Raw genomic sequence first — 19809 nt, 5'->3', positions numbered from 1 at the left:
ATTTGTATGTGTATACACATAGTGCACAGCTCTTTAACATGTGTATGACTTTCATGAGACTGTTCTGTGACATAAATGTAATACCTCATGATGTGCACGGGCCTTCTGGCATCTGAAAAGGTTCTCGTTTATGTATTTTGGATTAAAAAAAAAAAACTTGTAAACATAGCCCCCCCACCCCCAAAGACCTTGAACCAATCTTGGGCCACCTTCATCGCCATCTTCAGTGGGGAGCAACTCCCAGTTTTGGAACTCCAGCTGGCTAAGTACTCGGTTTCTACCTCTCCTTCCCTCCCCAGTAGCTGCTAACGCAGCATAGTAACACCCTAGTTAACCGGTATCTCTGACCTCAGGGTGGTGGTTAACAGATGACCTCACCTATTAGATGAGAAGGGAAACGGGAAAGATCAATTTCCAACCAAAACAATCCTGTTCAAGATTTTTTCCCCTCTCCCTTTCTGTTCTCCCACCCTCCCATCCCCAACGTATGTGAAACAAAGTAGTTTGCATGAACTAGGATTTTCTGAGGACTGAGACATCTGAATACATTACAGCTGTGTTGTGTTTCTCTAATCCCATCAATTTCTACTTATTCTCAATGTCTTATGTACTCCATTGTCTTCCTACTTGTCTAACAAAAATTACTTCTCTCCCTTCTGCTACTAGTCTTCCTGTTTAGATTTCTATTTCACACTTCCTAAGATGACAACTTTATCCTCGACACTTACCTCCTCAGCATATCATTCTTCTTACCCCTGGTTCTTTGTCCACCTCCAGAAACTGTAAACCCTTTTACAAATCTTCTGACTATATTGTAGATAATTCACCATTTTTGTATATTGTGTCCAGTGTCTTAATGGCAAACTTGTTTTTAGGGGTTCCATCATATCAAAGTAGACTTCAAGTCAAAGTCAATCAAAAGGGATTGAAAAGGACATTCCATACAAGGTCGGTGGTGGCGACTTAGTGGCGACTTAGAACAAAGCAGCCCTTACGGGAAAGGAACATCAGATGCCAGCGGAAATGCCTGTCAATTAGCCAGATCTCCTGACTATCGCCTGTCTATCAACAGGACCCCCTGGCCAATCCTGGAGTTCAGCCAACTCCCCTGACCAACTCCAAGGGGTCAAGGGACCCTAAAAACACCTTTTCCTGTCCCAAGCCTTTCCCTTCCTGCTGTAAGCCCCATAAAAGTCCAGTCTGGTTGAGCTTCGACGCGGTTTCTCCTCAGACGCTTCCCCTGTCCCCTCTGTGGGTCTAATCGAGTTCCTCCTGGGAGTGATATCTCAAAGCCTGTTCAGCGGCCCTTTTAAATCTGTCTTCTTTGGTCGCTGCCTGCCTCACCTGATCTGACACTGCTTAAAAGAACCATTCATCAAGACACAATAATAAATTCAGATGCTCCAAACAGTGGAGCATCTACATTCATCAAACTCCTATGTTGTGGTCTGACTCTCGAACTTAATTCTTTAACACCTCTTTCACCACTGGATTGACTGTCCAAATAGCTGAACAAAGAAAGCATAGAGCTCAATACAATAAATAACTTAAGAGTTTACTGATGGTCTATCTCATCCTTCAATGATGGATGCACATGGATCGTTCTTTAAAATAGACCAAATATGCCACAACGCAACTCTTGGCAAATACAAAAAATTAGATACTCCTGCCTTCCATCAGATAATGGAATGAAATTAGAACTCGATGATAAAACTAAAAATAAAACCTATTCCCACACCTGGAAACACTTAAACACTATGCTACTGAATGAACAATGGGCTGCAAAAGACATCAAGGAGATAAAACAAAAAAGATACAGATACAACATACAGATACAAAGCAAAATCTTGGACACTAGGAAGGCAGTACTAAGAAAGCTTATTGTATGGAGTTCATTACTTAGGTCACTTATTTGTTGACTTTGTTGTTGACTTAACATTAAATCTCAAAGTCCTGGGGGGGGGGAAATGCCAAAAGCAGAAGACGGGAAATTGATCAGAACTGAAATCAATGAAATTGAAACAAAGTTTGTTTAAAAAATTGACAAACCCTTAGCCATGCTAATGAGGGGAGAGAACTCAAATTAACATACACAATGAAAAAGGAAATATCTTCTGTATTTCTGTAGTGTCTACTGTGATAACTTCTAGTTATCTGAAAATGTGTACTCCAATAAAATAGGGAATATCAAAGGCATTGGCAAACTTCTAGTCATGATTAGCCCAAACCGAATCGGGATGGGTATATACAAGTTAAACAGATCTAAAGCAATGAAATAGGCTTCTGTTGGTGTCCAGATGCATACATAGAAGAGTTCTACAAGATCTTTAAAGAACTAGTACCATTACTCAGATCATTTCATGAAATGGAATGAGTTTGGAAGTGCTTTTTTTTTTTTTCTTTTAGGCCAACATTACCCTGATTCCAAAAACAGATGAAGATGCATCAAAGAGAACTTCAGACCAATATCTCTAATGAATGTAGATGGCAAAAATCCTCAATTTTGGCAAATCAAATACAAAATATAAAGTGCACCATGATCCAAGAGGTTTCATCCCAGGGATGCAAGGCTGGTTCAACATATGGAAACATAATTCATCAACAGACCTAAAGAATCACATGGTCATATCAATAGATGCAGAAAAAGCATTTGACAAAATGTGCAAAACACTAAAACTACAGTTCTTACAATTTTAATTGTTCCTATCTATGCTAAGCCCCAGGCCAACATTCTAAATGGCAAAAAATTAAACGTTTCCTCAATACTAGAAGAAAAATGCAAATTGGTGTAACTACTCTGAAAAGCAGTATGGAGACTTCCTCAGAAAACTCAGGAATGGAAGCACTATTGGACCCAGCTATCCTGCTCCTCGGTGTATACTCAAAGGACTTAAAAACGGCATACCCCAGGGACACAGCCACATCAATGTTTATAGCAGCACAGTTCACAATAGCTAACCTGTGGAACAACCCTAGATGCCCTTCCTAGATGAATGGATAGGGAAATTTGTGTATATATACACAATGGAACATTACTCAGCAGTAAGAGAATAAAAATCACAGCGTTTGCAGGTAAATGGTTGGAATTGGAGAAGGTAACGCTGATTGAAGCAAGCCAATTCCAAGAAAACAAATGCCAAATGTTTTCTGACAAGGATACTGATTCATAATGGGGTTGGGAGGGGAAGCATGGGAGGAGTAGATGAACTCTAGATAGGGCAAGGGGGATGGGGACAAGGGGGTTAAAAAATAGGGTAGTGATGGCCATCTCATTCCACCAAGTACACATATGAAGACACAAATATTGTGAACATTCTTTGTATAGAAGCAGAAATATGAAATCATGCTCTCTCTATATAACATGAACTGTAGTACATTCTGTCATAACAAACTAGAATAAAAAATTTTAAAGGCAGTGGGAATGGTTTAAGTCTTCAGACCCAACTAGAACTTAGGAACCCTCCAAACTTACGTATAAGTTACCCCTTAGCCTCAGTCTTCTTAGGCTGGGAAAATTATATTACCTGGCTAGTAAATTGCTTTGAAGTCAATAAAACCATAGTCTTTCAAATTGTTCTACATATTTTGAGGCATATTAACTTACTAGTGTTGCCTAATAATGTGACCTTATAATTCCCACATGGTTTTAAATTTTGCTTGGGCTCATTCTCAATTGGGATTCTTGGGTCAGTATGTCACGTGCTCTGGTTTGTGGGAGGCCTTATTTGCTGTAGCTTCAGTGTCCCAGAGGCTTCACTTTTCCAGTATGAATTCATAGATGTTGGAGTCTTAAACCAATTACAGTCTCCAAGTAAAAACTGTTTCATACTATCTGGTACATAGTAAGGCCTGGGACTCCCTAGATCTGACTTCTTGACTTCCTTGAACTGTCTTTTGTATAAGGGGAAAAAAAAAGAGGCAGGGTTTATGTAGGAATTCAAGTTCTGCACTCACCTGGGTCAAAGGTCTCATCTGATTTCTCCTCCCCCCATGGGTATTTAATGATTGTCCCTTGCTGTGAGGACCTATACCTTAGTCTGGAACATACTAGGGACTCTACTGCATTAGCTCACATGCTGAGTTCCTTTGGGGTTTTTGGTGCCTGGAAAATTTCTGGTACTTGAATTTGGCTTACATAGCTTAGTATCTATTTTGTCAGATTTTAGCTCAACTTGCAGTGTTGGTAGAACTAAATCAAGTACGCATTAGCATTTGACTAATCATTTTATAAAGTTACCCTTCTTGCTGGCAGAAGTACCTCTTAAACTGTGCATATGAATTCTTTGAGGATCGTAATCAAATTGTTTCCTACAGGGCCAAGAGCTGCAATTCTGCATTTTGAATAAGCTCCCTGTGATGCTCATGTTCCTGGTAACATTTGTAATGGTTGGAGACCAGCAATAACCTCTTCTAGGCTGTCAACTTATCAGCTACTGGGATTCATATGGTGAGATTGCCTGATAAAATCTCAGCTGACTTAGTTTCTCTAAGGGACTTTATAGCTCTTTACAACTTTCAAACTACTTTAAATATAAAGAATTTCCTCCTTTGGGGGGGAAAAGTCTTAATTCAAAACGGAGTGAAAGTATAAAAATTCAGAATTCTCGGTTTTTGACAAGTTTCCTTCTGCCCTTTTAGACGTTTTTTCCTCAAGTTGAAGCTTTGGGCAAATCGAAAGAATTTTGAATTCAACTTATCCTTGATAACATTCTTTGTCATTGTTCTGTGTGGCAATTTTAGCCTACAAACTTGATCTCTAGGATTCACAACCATAAAGAACAAGAATAGAGTATTTGGATTCCAACCACCTGTCTGATGAATCTTCAGAAGATTGTATTACCAAAGACTGAGGTGAAGTTATAAGATCTTATTGCTCCTAGAAATTTGGAAAATGCTTTTCATACTGTGTCCACATACCAGTCAACTTTGTCACTCTCAATACTTGAAAGGCTGAGGTTGTGGCTCAGTGGTAGAGTGTTTGCCTGGCATATGTGAAGGACGAGACTTGAATCTCGGCACCATAGATAAAAACAAAGGTATTGTCCATCTACAACTAAAACATTAACAAAACTCCTGAGGAAAAACAAGAGACTTGGGCTCATGGTTTTAGGTTTCAGTTCATTTGACTCCATCCCTATGGGCCTGTGGTGAGGCAGAACATTATGGTGGGGAGGGTGTGACCGAACAAAGGGGTTTACCTCATGGTAGCCAGAAGCAGAAAGAGGAAGGGGCCAGGGACAAGATAGTCCCAAGGGCATGCCTTCAAGTACCTGCCCCCTTCAACTAGGTCCCAACTCCTACAGTGTCCCTCGCCTCCCAAGAGTCCATTCAAACCATGAATCCACTGAGGTTGAGCCCTCCTGAATCCAATCACTTCCTAAAAGTCCTGCTTCTGGACGTTGATAATTGGGGACCAGGCCTTCCCCATACGAGCCCAAGGGGGAAATTCCAGATCCAAACTATAACAACCCCAAAATATAGAAAAGCAAATAGACTGGCATCCTGGCTTTTCTAACTTTAGTTCATAAAATGAAGATGTAAATAGTCAAAATGCCATAGATTTGCAAAACTGACAGGTAGAAATTCAAGCCAGTTTCTCTTGAGAAAAGCACTAGCTATCCCCAAGAGGAAAATCAATAACTAATGGATACCCTAAGCCACGTTTACATGATTTCACAATCCTAACAATTTCCTCCCAAGAATTTGGAAAGGAACGGTCAGGGGGAAGTCCATACCTTTATCTCTTGATGGGACGCGGCAGATCTGTAGAGTGTACCTGGGTAAGAATTCTTTGCCAGCTTTTTGATAGTAGTTCCAGAATCTCATCTGTAGGCTCTGAAGTGGGATGTCTCGGCTGTTTGCCAGAAACTGTAGAGGATTAAAAACTTAAGTTCTTATGCTTTATCTAATATAAGTTGACACAGGAGCCACTAGAAATACTCAAAGAAACACAGAAACTTGTATAATCTAACTTTGATCTCGGCAGATATGTAGAGGGTATGATCTCGTGACATTGGATGTTGGGAGAACTTAAAATACCCTGAACAAAATAGGCCTTGCTATGTCCCTGTGCCTTCAAAGATAAGGATATGCCTTTCCTCTGGGTATAGGGGTGGGTACCTCTCATGAGGCTCTGTGACCTACTTCAGGGGAAGTCTAGAAAATTCTATCTTTTATAGTCTCCATCACAGGAGAAGGGCGGTGGATGGTCAGAGAGCCCTCCTGTTTGTGGTTATCTCAAATGCAAAGGTGCCATATTTTGGTAATATATCCTAAATCTCTTTTAAATTCAGGGGTATAGGGAAAGTGTGAAACAGGATCTTACTTATGGACTTACAAGATCTATGGACTTACAAGATCTAGAGTTCATCTCATGACTTCTGGGGCCTGTGAAAGGGTGATAGGAAGAAGAATCAATGAGGTAGAGAGAGCCCTGGTCCGGGTGCCTGGCTCTGCGGGGAGTGGGGGGACTTCACATGCATGCACCTTGGGCAGGCACAGTGCTTCTCAGGTCTGTTCCTTCATCAAGGAAGCTGGGCTACCTGGACCATCTCCTGTTTTTATCTGAAGTCCTTTTAGTTTCCACCTCTTGACACCTGGATCTGTTCGCAAGCCAGTGGGCCACACGATGGAGGCCACCTTTTTATCACAGCCTTAGTCTGATTAGATAGGCCTCTAAACAGGAAAGAATGCACCCATATTCTATCTTACACAGGAAAATAGGCTTGAGACTTCTGTATCCTAACCTTTTTCTTTAAAGACAAGGCTTACTGAGTCAAATCATGGCCCCCACAAAGCATGTCCTCCTGGAGCCTAAGAATGTGGCATTTAGAAAAATGACCTTTGTAGACATAGATCTTAAGAGAAATGCATATTAGACTAGGGTGGGCCCTAAATCCAAAGACAAGTGCCATAAGAAAAGGGGAGGAGACAGCAGAGGTGAAGGTCAGATGAAAACTTAGGCAAAGGTCAGAGATATAGCTACAAGCCAAGAAACACCAAGGCCTGCTGGCAACCATCGGGAGCTAGAAGAGGTATGGAATGGGTTTGCCCTTGGAACCCGTTGGTGAGAACTAACCCTGATACAACCTCAAATTTTTTTGACTTCTGTCCTCTAGAATCATTAGAGAATAAATTTCTGTTGCTTTCAGCCATCCACCCATGGTAACTTGTTATAGCAGCCACAGGAAACTAATACCAAGAGTGTAACAGCAGCATTATTTATTGTAATGTACTAAAGTTGCACATTATTCTTCTTGACTATCTTACATAGACACTACAATTCCCAGTTTATAGGTTAGGAAACTCGGGCTTAGATTAAGCAGCAGGCATAGCTAATAATCAGTGAAACGGATTCAAACTTGGAGCCCACTTTTAAACCACCTGTCAGATCTGCCTCCTCCCTGACAGTGACATAGCACCCAGCAGCTTCCATCACTGCTATCTTCCCTGGCTGGTGGAATCTGCATGTCTTTCTCCACCATGGCTGGTGGTACCCAGTGCCTTGACTGGTGACAGGGCCTCTTAAAAAATCTAATGGGATAGGGCTTGTTGTCTTCGTGGACAAGTTAAACACTTCATTCAAACTGGGAAGCTGTGCTCTCCCAATTTACATCAGTATCAGGGATGTGAAAAGACAAGGGTCCCTTCAAGGAGGCCATGCGGAGGCTGAGGGGGTCCTTTCAGGAAGTCGGCTCTGAGAGGGTAAATGGAAGATGTGAAAGTGCAACTCCATTTTTGAAGGACAGAATTTAAAAATCTAGGGAAATGCTTAATCCCTAACAATAAGAATCTTCCTAAAGTGTTTTAAAAAGCAAGTTGTATTTCTCCCAGGGTACTTTGGGGCTTAAAGTCACTTTAAGATGTTCTCCTTTGCCTGAGGGAGCAGGTTTCCAGGGTCTTGTCCACCTGAGGTCTCCAGATGGCAAAGCCCCAGGAGAGGCCAGCATCCCCTTCAGCTGTTGTGTCTTGGGCCAAACCAAGGCAGATCATTATAACTATGTCACTGCCTTGTGCAGAGGGCCTGAGACTTTCCCAACTTTTTGTTAGGATGATCTGTTTAGAAACTGCTGTGAACTTTGAAAGTTTTTTTCCAAGCGCTATACTTGGCCTTTATGTTTGAGGGTACAAGGCCTGTTGCCAGGAGGACAGATTTCAAGGTTCTATGTGGTCAGCACTCAACTGTAGCTCTGGGAATTGATATTTGAAGTTTTCAGGAAGAAGTGGAACCTCTGATAAGGAACATTTGTAAATCGCTGTAGACTTCAATATAACTGCATTTGTCTCCACTACCTCTTAGTTTTTACAACAATCCTGTGATGGATTATCTTGGTATAACAAACTTGAAATGGAGGCCTCCTGGATGACCTTGGTGCCCACTTGCCAAATGACTGCTGAGGATGGGAACACTTGGCAAGTGAGTGCCAAGGTCATGAGGGAGGCCTTGTGAGCATACAGATGGCTTAGCTGCCAAAGCAACGAGGAGGAGGGGAAGAAGAGAACTGCAATCGGAAGAGATGGGTGGCTTGTCCACAAGGTATGACCTTGAAGGCTTCTTCATCACCACTTAGACTCCTTAGTTGTAAATGAGATGTATGAGTGAGATGATCTGAAGTTCCTTGAGCTCTAAAACTTGTGATTATAAACCCATTTCTACTACTAGAAAAGAGGTTCGAATGTGTCCTGGGGATGGCAGGTCAGCAGTGAGCATACTTGAGAGAAATGGTGTATGTACCCAATCTGAGTTCTACGAGGAAGAAAAACCCCAGGCTCAGAATCACCTAGTGTTTTTAGGTGACTTTTCCAATTCTGCAGTCTGAGCTTTCTGAACATTGAATTCAACCCTGAAATATCTTATTACACTAGCATAAAGGCTAAAAACTGGACTTCCTGTTGGTAGAGGTCAAAGCTCATAGGATTGAGTTTGAATCCATTTTCTAGTAGGAAACGAAATCTTTGCTACTAAGAGAATGCTACTTTCATCTCTACTTAAAATATCGGTTGACTATCTACACGTGATTCCATAGTAGTCTTATACCTAGAATTGGATAAGTTTTCAGGTTTCCTTTGATATAAATAGTGCTAGTTTCTAGTTTTCTGGGTCTTGCTGGAAGGAAAGGAAAAATGGCCATTGTTTATATGCCTGCTCAGATGGAAAATTGTCTTCTACAAAGACAATGGGATTTTAAGGGAAAGCTGCAAATAGTGGTCAGAGCACTAGAAGGGTGGTTTTTGGACTTGGAGCAAATAGAAGAATCCAGTTCTGTTTCTGATGAATTTGCAAACGTGACCTATTGGTTTCAACGTCAGATGTTCATATGTCAGTTTGATTTAGAGTGGCTAATTCTGAGGATGGGGAAATTGGGACGAAAATTTTGGAATATCGACCACTCATCGGCTTCCTAGTCTAGCATGGCTGTCATTTGTTGGCCCTACATATAAACTAGACACTTTCTTCAAGGAAACTAGAAAAAGTGGTATCTGTGTGCATGTAAGTAGTACCCACATCTCCTTAAGGAGAAAGGAGTGTTCAGTTTACATTTTATAAATCGTGACAGGTTTTGTCCCTTTAAACTTTGTTTAAACCAGTGGTTTCTCTCAATGTTTGAAAGAACTAAAATTGATAAAACTTAGATCTCGCATTGGCATTTTGCATTCTCTGCCTTGGGTTTGGGGTGAGGCGAGTGGCTGGGGAAGGTAGCAGAGTCAGATGTGCTAGGATGGGAAGTGATACAGGAGCCTGTGTGGACCCCCCCCCCCCCGAAGTCAAGCATCAATTTGGATGTGACTTGTACACAAGCAGTAGGTCTCTAGAGTGTACTTCTAGGAAGAAAAGGTTGACAGTGGGTCCTGTCAGTTCTGATGCCTGGGGCTCAATCTTACCAAGACACCCTCAGCTCCCTCCATTACTATAGTCTGCCTGAAATTTATCAGTCAACTGGTATTCGGGTGCCCATGTCCTCACTTTAGATGAGCAAAACTGTATAATGCGCCATTTTTGTGGCTTCTTGAAACTTCCAGTGACCAAAGTGATGGTTTAAAAGACTTCTTAAACAGAAGAGAACCTGAAGCAGAGTAAGATTGAATCTTTCCTCAGGATATGCCCTAGGCAATTTGCTAAATCTTAATGACTCATTACATTATTAAATGAAGATAAAAATCACTCTCGATTTCAGAGCATGCGGAGAGCTCCATGTGGTATATGGAAGCATACAGATGCTAGGAACATCCGAGTCACCTGTTAGGTTTTTCGTTCATTCTTCATGGAGCTGTGGAGTGACAAGGAATTCGGGTGCAAGAACTTCCGTAGGTAGCTGTACTGGGATATTCTTTCCCAGTTTTTCCTGTTAAACTCATTAAAACATGTCTTCTTGCTGCCCAAGTGAAAGGCCCTTTTCCGGTCTTTGCTGAGAGTATCTAAGGGCCTGGGCATCCTCTGGCTGGAGAATCCATTTTGTAGAAGGTCACATTCTCCATTGTGCTGTTGGAAGGGGTGTTAGCTTTTTGGCTGCTGTGACAAAAGGACCCGACTAACACAACTGGAGAAAGTTTGAGGGCTCAGAGTTTCAGAGGTCTTAGTCCATAGAAGTCTAGCCCCATTTCTTGGGGCTTGATGAGGCTGAACATCATGGCAGAGTGTGCGACAGAGGGTAGCGGCTCATATCATGGTGATCAAGAAGCAGAGAAACTCCATTGGCCAGATCCAAACATACTTCAAAGCCATACTCAAATTCCCATCTCCAGCCACACCCTACCACTTCAGTTAATCCCATCAAGGATTAATTCACTGAGGCTAAAGCTATAACCCAGGCACTTTCTCCAAACCTTCTTGCATTGTCTCACGTGAGCTTTTGGGGGGGAACCACATCTAAAACAGCGGGTTTGAAGGCGTTTGCTCAGAATAGGTTTGTTTGTAAGGACCAACTCAAGATGTATAGCTCTAGGAGTGATCTCTCATTGGATCTAAATCTAAATGGTACAGATTACTCCATGCCTTTTTAGGACTAAGTATGTTTAGTGTCCTATGTCTGTTTCATGCAATGAACAGCAGGTAGTAAGTAACCTGCAATCCATATAACTTCTCTGAGCTTGAGTCTCATCTGTAATATGAGGATAATGATGGCAGTTACGGAATGAAATAATGAATTTTGTGTAAAGTGTCTAGACTGGTACTTAGCATCTGGTAAGATCTCACTGTTATGGAATCGAGATAAAACTAGTTTCAGGTTTGACCTGCCATCTTTGATGGCTTGTTTAGGTTTGTCCCATGAGCTATAGTTCTCTCACTTCTAGTGATCAACCCAGTCTAGTACTTCATAAAGTTTTACAGGAATGCAGCCACACCCATTATATGCAACTGATGCTGAATGTTGTACTTGCAGCATCGTTGAAGTCAGGATATGGTCTATAAACCTAAAATATTGACAGTTTTACACTTCCTAAAAGTCTGCCATTCCTACATTAGACTCTTTAGTCAGTTGTTCTGATTTCCCTTCTCTAGCTGACTGGCTGCCTGATCTTTGATACATCTTCAATTGCTTTGTCCTCTACAGTTAAGAGGAATAACCAGAGAAATTTGGCTGTACATTTGATACAACTTAGTCCCTGAAAGTAAAATGATACTTGGTGACCCTCCTGCTCAATTAGGGATGACAGTAACAAATTACATATGTAATCATGTCTCCTGGAACATGACCCTGGGTGACATGCCTTTCATGCTGGCCAAAGCAGGTTTAATTTCCAGCTTATTCTGGCTCTCACCTAGAGTCTCATCTTTACCTAATTCCTGCTTTTTAATTTCTAAAAGGAGAAAAGTTAGGGAAATAAGCCATCAGATTAAGGTTTACTTTATATTGATATTCTCAAGATCTCTAAGACTCCAAGAATAGTAGATAATAGCTATTGCCCATTCTTGACACTTTAAGACCATAGCTGAATATAAAAATGTGAGAATGCAGATTATCCTAAAAACTATCATAAAAATGTCATCTATTAAAAAGTCACACGAATGGCTATAGACATTTGACATTGTTAACAATATAATGATGTGTTAAAATGCTACAGGAAGGATTATGTCAGTGTTTGATGTTTTTATAAGTTGCTGCTATATAAAAATGTCAAATAAGAATAATCTTATACTTGACATTTTTCACATGGTTTTTACTCTTAAAATAGCTCCGAGTTCTGGCTACCTTCTTGCTCACACTCTTGGCTTCTGCTTTCCATAAATTATCTATGCCCACCCATCTCAATGCTTTATTTCCTTCTGATTTTTTTTTCCCATTTAAAGGAGCTTTTTGTATTCCCATAACATTACATTCCTCTCCAATTTCTTAAAGAATTTTCCTTATATACAATAAAACACATTATAATGCCCAAATCCTGAAATAATATCCTCATCCTGGCCCATTTTCAGTCAGTGCTTTTCATGTAAGCAGATAAGGTACACGAATTCTTTCATTTGGAGAAATCATTTTACCTGCCTTCTTCAATCACTTAAAAATACTTGACCTTTCATGTTTTTTTTCTTTAAGCTAAATAGGTTCTTTGGTTACCAGACAGGCACTCCTACTCCATTAAGTACGTAATGAAGGGTGTGACCCATACCCGGCTCTCATCTGCTTGAGATGGGCAGAAGTTTTATAGAATGAATCTCTAAAGGAAAAGAAACTTGGGAAAAATTGTCAGTGTGTACTGTAAGCAGTGTAATCAACAAAACCTCCTAGTTTTGGAACGGGCTTGTTCTGAGTGTACACGGGTGGGTACATGTGTGCCATAGTTTATGCACATGTATCTAGGTGGTTTGGGATCTTATGTACTCTTTGGCTCCCTCATAATATACATGGAAGTCCTGTATTTCCATTTTTTTGTGAATATATTTTTTTTAGTTTAGACATTTGAAAAATAGAAGCGGTTTGCTTGGTTTTCTGAAGTCTTTGAAGATCATCAGGCTTCACTTCCGATTTCTAACTGTGCTGCAGATTTTCTCCTTACTAACCCTGGCCTTTATTTTTGCCTCAGTACGCTCCATTCTTGGGCAAAGCTAACGCCTCCACCGGTGTCTTTGAGATCACCTATTCCGTAGCCTGCCTGAACTTCATCCTATTGGTAATACCTTCTCTATCTTGCGTCTTTGGTCTGTCTCTTTTGCTGGTTAGAAAGCTCACCAATTAACATTGAAAAAGCAGATCAGAGTGAGTGGATAGATTACAGACATACAACTTATCTAGCTCCTTGCAGGCTGACTTTTTTGTTTCCCAGCAGGTCTGGAAACTGTCTAGCCATGTTCTGGCTCCCTCTGTCCTTCGAGTTTCCTTCCACCCTTAAGACCTTCTGGAAAAACCTTCTCCTTCAGAACCCCAGTGAGGCCTCAGGCTTTTCAGATCTAGGGGGCTGCCTTCTTTGCCACACCTCTTCATGCCACTACTTCTGCAGAAGTTCCTAGCAGTTCTGTCTTTAGTCCTCATTCTTTACCTGTGGGACCCCCATCTCATTTCCAGAAATGTTTCCTTTATGCCTCCAGGATTAAGATTCCCCAGGCTAATGCTGTTTGTCTATGCAATGGGATACATTGGGTTGTATAAGATGTGCTCAATATGTGCAGAGAGAAGTCCATCAGTCAAATAACTATTTGGGAAATACTGTCCCTATGACCTTACAAAAATCATGCACTATACATTTTAATTTGGGGAGATTGTCTTATTCCATTGCTCTTCTATAAACAAACCGTCTTGAGAATTCTCTCGGCAGGTCCCAAACACAAACTTGTATTACTAGTCCTGCAAAATAATAAACGGCTTTGGGCTATAAAACTTTTCAAATTTTTTTTTTCTTGCAGAAGGGATTTGCATGCTGACTCATTCCTACTATATTTACAACCTACTGCAAACCACTGCTAAGGCAAGATTTCTAATAAAGCTGTGGAAATTACATGCATTGCTATGGGGCTGAATACATTTACACTTGTATTTTAACATTTCCAAATTTATTACAGATTACCTTGTTTGTGCATGTCTATGCCTTAATGGTTTTTTATAGCAGAAAATAGTGGTTTATGATTGTATTCCCAGTAGAAATTTACTATGAATCTACCATATGGAGTGTTGCATAAAACTAAACTTGTAACCTGGGTGCTTTTATTGCTTAGCAAGATCTACTGTACATTACTGAAAATTAGTGATAATAGAAATGTCAAAGGGAAGTTTAGTTTATGAGGGTAGTCTTCATTTTGTGCTCAAATTATCAAAGATCTTTAAAGCAAAAATGATGCATCTTTTGAAGCAGTATCAGATCATATAACTGTTCATTATCTCTTGGGTTCCCTTATGCTGCTATTTGCTAAAGCAAAAGCTGGGCAAAGGGATAACAATGACAATCTGTATAGGGCCATCTTCCCTTCAGAACCAATGGCATCAATTTCTCATTTTTTCTGGCAGTCATAAGCCTTTGGAACATTCCATGAGCAGTGGTCATGGAAGCTGTTACTGGAGCACATGGAATCTGTCCTCACTTTTCTTTAGCAGTTATTCAACATCATACTTGAATAACTTTAGGTACCCATTTCCACTACCATTTTTTTTGGTTCAGAGAAAACGTAAGGGCAAGAACAAAGACTCTATATTTACATAGACCTATTTGTATTGGATTCCCCTGGTGTAACCTGGACAAGCATTCTGGAAGACTTTTCTTTTTCTTGCCAGTTTCTCATCCTTTGGGTGGGGTAAAAATTAAAGATAATTAAAGGTGAGGTTAGAAATATCAGTCTATAATTATAGCCAGGAGATGTTCCAACAAACATATTAGAAAGTAAACATTTTGATACCTTCTACTATCCTTTATAGTGAATACTTGGAAAGCTTTTGACAATTTTCCCTTACCACTGCATCCTCAGGAGAAACGGGCATTATAGGTGCAATCACATTGAAGAATCAAAGGAGTTGAAGGGGAGGTCTGTGCTGTTAAGGATTCTCAGGAGTTTGCCGCTGTGTTCGGTCAAGAGGATCAGAGCAGAGTCCAATGCTCTGCACACTGGAATCATGGCCCTGGACATCTGCTCATGCTCAAAGGTATATTGTGCAGACTAGATGTTATTGCTCTAAGTATGAACATTTTGTGACTGGCTTTGCAAATGTAAAAGGACTACAGAAAGTTAACTCATCTGTCCAAGCTGACTTTTAGGTGTAGTTGTATCTCCAATGGAGACATCTTGGTGATAGGACTATCTGAACTTAGAATATTTGTATTTATAACTCCAGTCTGATAATTTAAGTTTCAGCAAGAATTTTAGCACCTTTGCTACAAACGGCAAATGGTTTTTAAAAACTTGGTATACGTGTGAAGCATATTTCATGCAGACTGTGGAGGACTTGAGGAAACCGTTAACATCAAAAATTCATGGGCAAGATTGTTCTATGTTCCTGCAATGTCTTCGAAGCTTGATCTTCTGTGCGTCATGTTTGTTACCTATCTGAATTTCTTTCAGAATGAGAAACTACAACTTTCTGCAGGATTGAATGTTTGGTTGGTAGTTTTTAGCCATCAGACAATTGGAGTTTAACAAGATTTATGGAAAAATCCAGTATTGGTAAAGTAATTTTTATAACAATTAGAACCATACTTAATCTCATTGAGCTTTAAGGAATGAATGATGAGGTGCTAACCATGGCTAGAAGTTTACCTGTTCAACCAGTTGTTTTGCTATTCTATAGATAACTGCCAATTTAACTCTTCTGAAGCCAGTGGTCAAAGTGTTAAAATGTTGAGCAAAGCTTCTCATTAGGTATCAAGTTAAAATTGGGACACTCTTCAGCACAGTAATCTTCCAAAGTGGATCTGTTTTTCTCCTTGGAAAGTCTTCACTCCTTTTAATAAGCTAAAGTGGAAGCATGGACTCAAAAGAGCAAACAGGTTTGTGTATCAGAATACTGGGGCACTGAATTGAGTTTTAGTTGTGCACTATAACTATTCTTTGGACAAACTTTAGTTTTTGTGTGAGTAATTGAACCAGGGGCGCTCAACCACTGAGCAACATCCTCAGGTTTTTGTCTTAGAGACAGTCTTACTAAGTTGCTGAGGCTGACCTTGAACTTGCAATTCTTCTGCCTCAGCCTCCTAAGCCGTTGGGATTACAGGCATGAGCCACCTTTAATCAAAGATAGAATACTGATTTCCCATAAGACTTACCACCCTCTCTCAAACCTTCCTAGTTAGAAAATTACATAGCCTGAGAAGTAAATGATTTATATTACATTTCATTTTAATTCACTATTACAAAATCCAACAGCTCAAAGTAGCGACATCTCCCAAACCAGGCACACAGGCACCCAGAAGACATTTTTCAATGCAGAAATGAGCAGACAGCTTGAGGCTATGAAGAGAGCAAGAAACTTGCATAATAGAGCAAATGAAAGAACTGAAAGGCTTTTGCATGAAAAACTGCTAGTAGATCTTAACACTATCTCAATGTTTCATCAACTATTTCAATTCAAAAGTTTGCTTTTGGCCTGAAAATACACTCTGAAAATGGGCTCTGGTATCCTGGAGACTATAAACATTGAGGAAAGGAGAGGGGAAAACGTATAGCATTCTCCTAATGAGATGCTTGCTATAAATTTAGTTTTAGCTTGCTCATGTATTTGTTCAAATGACCAACTTCTTGGTCAAACATGTGCTTTGCAGGTGCTTCTGCTTAAAAACACTTTTCCACCAAGAGAATGACAGAATATTCAGTTGAATAAGTCAATTACCATCATCTCAATTGCATCTCTGCAGCCTTTCTTGGAATAATAGTCTGCTACAATAACAAACATGTTGACTCTCTGGAAATGTATGAAATACTTGTGACGGTAACTTTTTTTAAATTGGCATGTCTCTGGTGGGAAGAGGAATATATCAGAATCAACTGTGTGGTTTTTCTTAACCTATACACCCTACCTCCCAGATACGTGGCCAGGATCTCTGGGTGGGGTGGTAGGATGAGGTATGTGAATAATTCCCCCAATGGTGCTCCTTCCTACGTTGACCACCAAGTCATGTGTCTGAACTTATAAACAAAACAATAAAAAGGCTCTTTCCTCCCATGTGCTCTCACTTAACTGGATATCTGGCCACTAAAAGTTTTCGTAATGAAGAATTAAAAGAATACTTATACTAACTTTAAAGTAGTACAAAAATAAAATGTATTAAACCTTTCATGATATTTAGAAGTATTTATCACCGATTAGTAAATCTGTGGACTTTGTCAGTCTTCATTTATTCTCATAATTGCTGTAGATACCTCTTTATTCCTGTAAATATCAATTGAACTTAGACTTAAAACATTCTGGAGTGTAGAAGACACTAAATCTTGAGTCTCATACCAGCTTGGTGTTAAAAGCTTTTGAAGATGATCTCCAGATATCTTTTGATCCTTGTTCTAGCCACAAATAGACTCTTATTCAGACTTAAGACAAATTTCTCTCGAATTCCTGCTCATCCTGCTTTCTAACAAAGATTGAAACTTTCTTGTTCTACCTCTTATACCCTCATAAATAAAAGGAAGAAGTCTATAGTTTTTAGGCCCTCAGGATTATAATTCAGTTTCTTCTAACATTTTACTAAGATTTAACTTGCATCATAAATGCAATACAAACATTATTTTCTAACTACAAGCTTAATCTGTACTAGGATTTGAGTTTCATTTTAAGTCTTAAACTGATTATAATAGGGTTTTAGACAGTTTCTGGATGAAACTGAACTTAATAGTTTATTCTGGCTCTTCTATCTCTAATGTAAAATCATTGCTATAAAGAATTTGTAATTGAGTTCCAAATGTATACTTGGGACAACACTAGATACTTCATGTTCACATTTATCTAATAATCCTATTGAATGCTATGATAACTATTAGTCACTATTCATGGAATACTTCCTAGATATTAAAGACGCAGGCATATTTCATACAGGCAAAAGTAACATCCACATCTTGCCAGTGAAGATATGGAAAATTGCCAAGGTCAAGTATGTTTTCCAAGGTTGCACATCTGATAACACCAGCATTTGTAATTTTCATCACTGTAATTCGATACATTGTTTCATAAATGATCCCTTTGTTTTTATCCAGTGCAGTATTAGAATAAGTGATCCATTTTCATGGTGATCTTGAAGGACAACAGTTTTCATACACTAAGCTATAGCATGCCTACTATATTCAAGTTTCATTGCTTTAGTTACACGTTCTACAGACTTCTGTTGTAACCTATATTGATGGGTGATCTGGCAGTGGGTCCTTCCATGGTGATCAAACATGCACATGTCAATACAAAACCAAGGACTTTCTTTGTTCATCTTTCCTTCATGTCTAAATATTGAGCTAAAATTGAGCCATTGAACATGGAGTTTATTGAAGTCTGACACTTCCAAGATTTGTTTAGCCAACTCCAACTACTCTACAAGCATCAGTCAAAATGCATGAGAATCCTAGGAAAGGTGATGGTTTTTTCTTTTTTTGCACAGCTGCCCTGCAGAAGGGGATCACATGACCAGGCTCATCTTTGCAGCATGCTGGAAGGAACAGACCTCTCGAAGTCTGTCACCAGCCTGAAGGATGTGGGAATGTCACATTATTCACATACATTTGATTCTTTTCCTGACTTTGATTTTTGCTCTGGCATTTGTCTAAAGACAAAGCTGTCGGCACCTTCATCTTGTTCACCTTGTTGTCTTGCCAAGGGTGAGGGTTTAAGTTCCCAAGTGCTTGTGTTTGGCTGTGAAATGGCAATGGACTATCCTTTAGCCACCCTGCCAGCCCATTTTATGGTTCTAATACAAATCTCAGTGGAACCTTTTCTCAGTTTCCTGGCTCCTAGTGGTATTTGGGTGATGGCCAGAGACCAATGTCCCACCCAGCTGCTCTGAATTTGAGAATTGATGGATCCTTACTTTCATCAACTGTCAGTGATGTAGCATCCAAGTACTCCCTGCTTGATCTTTTTTTTTTGCAAGCATTAATTTCTTATTCTATATCTCAGTAGCATCCAATTCATAAGTCAGATTGCCTAAGACCCTGGCAGAGGAAAGCTTCAACACTGTTCTCGTCTGTATGAAAGGAAAGAACCCAGTGGCCTGGACAGAATCCATACTTAAGCTAATGGGAATCTCCTCACAGATCTGAGAAATGCTGGTAAGAACACTATGTTCTTTGAGTGTGGACTTCATTGGTGACTTGGTAAAGGAAGTCTGAGTTGAAGAATTCAGTAGTATACTAGAAGTATTTCAATTAATAGGGTCCCCCCCAATTTTGTGACACCTACTCATCCCACTTAACAGACGCCTTAAGCCCCTGCTAGGGAAGCAGGAGTATTGTGGTTTGGCAGGGGAAAACTGACCACCTGGCTCCAAATCTTGGTTCCTCCACTTGAGTTCTGTGATCTTGGACAAGTAATTTAATTTCTGCTTCAATTTGTCCATTTGTAATATGGAAATAATGTCCTAAGATCGTTTTGAGAAACAACACAAAGGAAGCTCTTGGTATGTACAAACCTCTTTATAGCCATTGTCTTTACTAGTCAAAGCACTCTCTACTGTAGTCACAACTAAGGATAGGTCCTTTCCCTGAAACTGATAATGCACTGAAATAGTCATCTCTGCTTTTGTTTCTCTGTAGTTTAAGTAATGGTATGGAATCTCACTTGACTATTTTATTTTCCATGTTCTTTCAACTCGGATTCCATTAATACAAGCTGGAGTCTTTTTGGGAAGAGATGACTCTGCCTGTATAGTCGAGGAAAGCCTCTTAAAAAGGCCTCTCTTGACCCAATCTTGATGCTTACC

This window comes from Ictidomys tridecemlineatus, chromosome 2, assembly GCF_052094955.1.
Source record: "Ictidomys tridecemlineatus isolate mIctTri1 chromosome 2, mIctTri1.hap1, whole genome shotgun sequence".
NCBI lineage: Eukaryota > Metazoa > Chordata > Mammalia > Rodentia > Sciuridae > Ictidomys > Ictidomys tridecemlineatus.
This window is presented reverse-complemented; position numbering follows the sequence as displayed.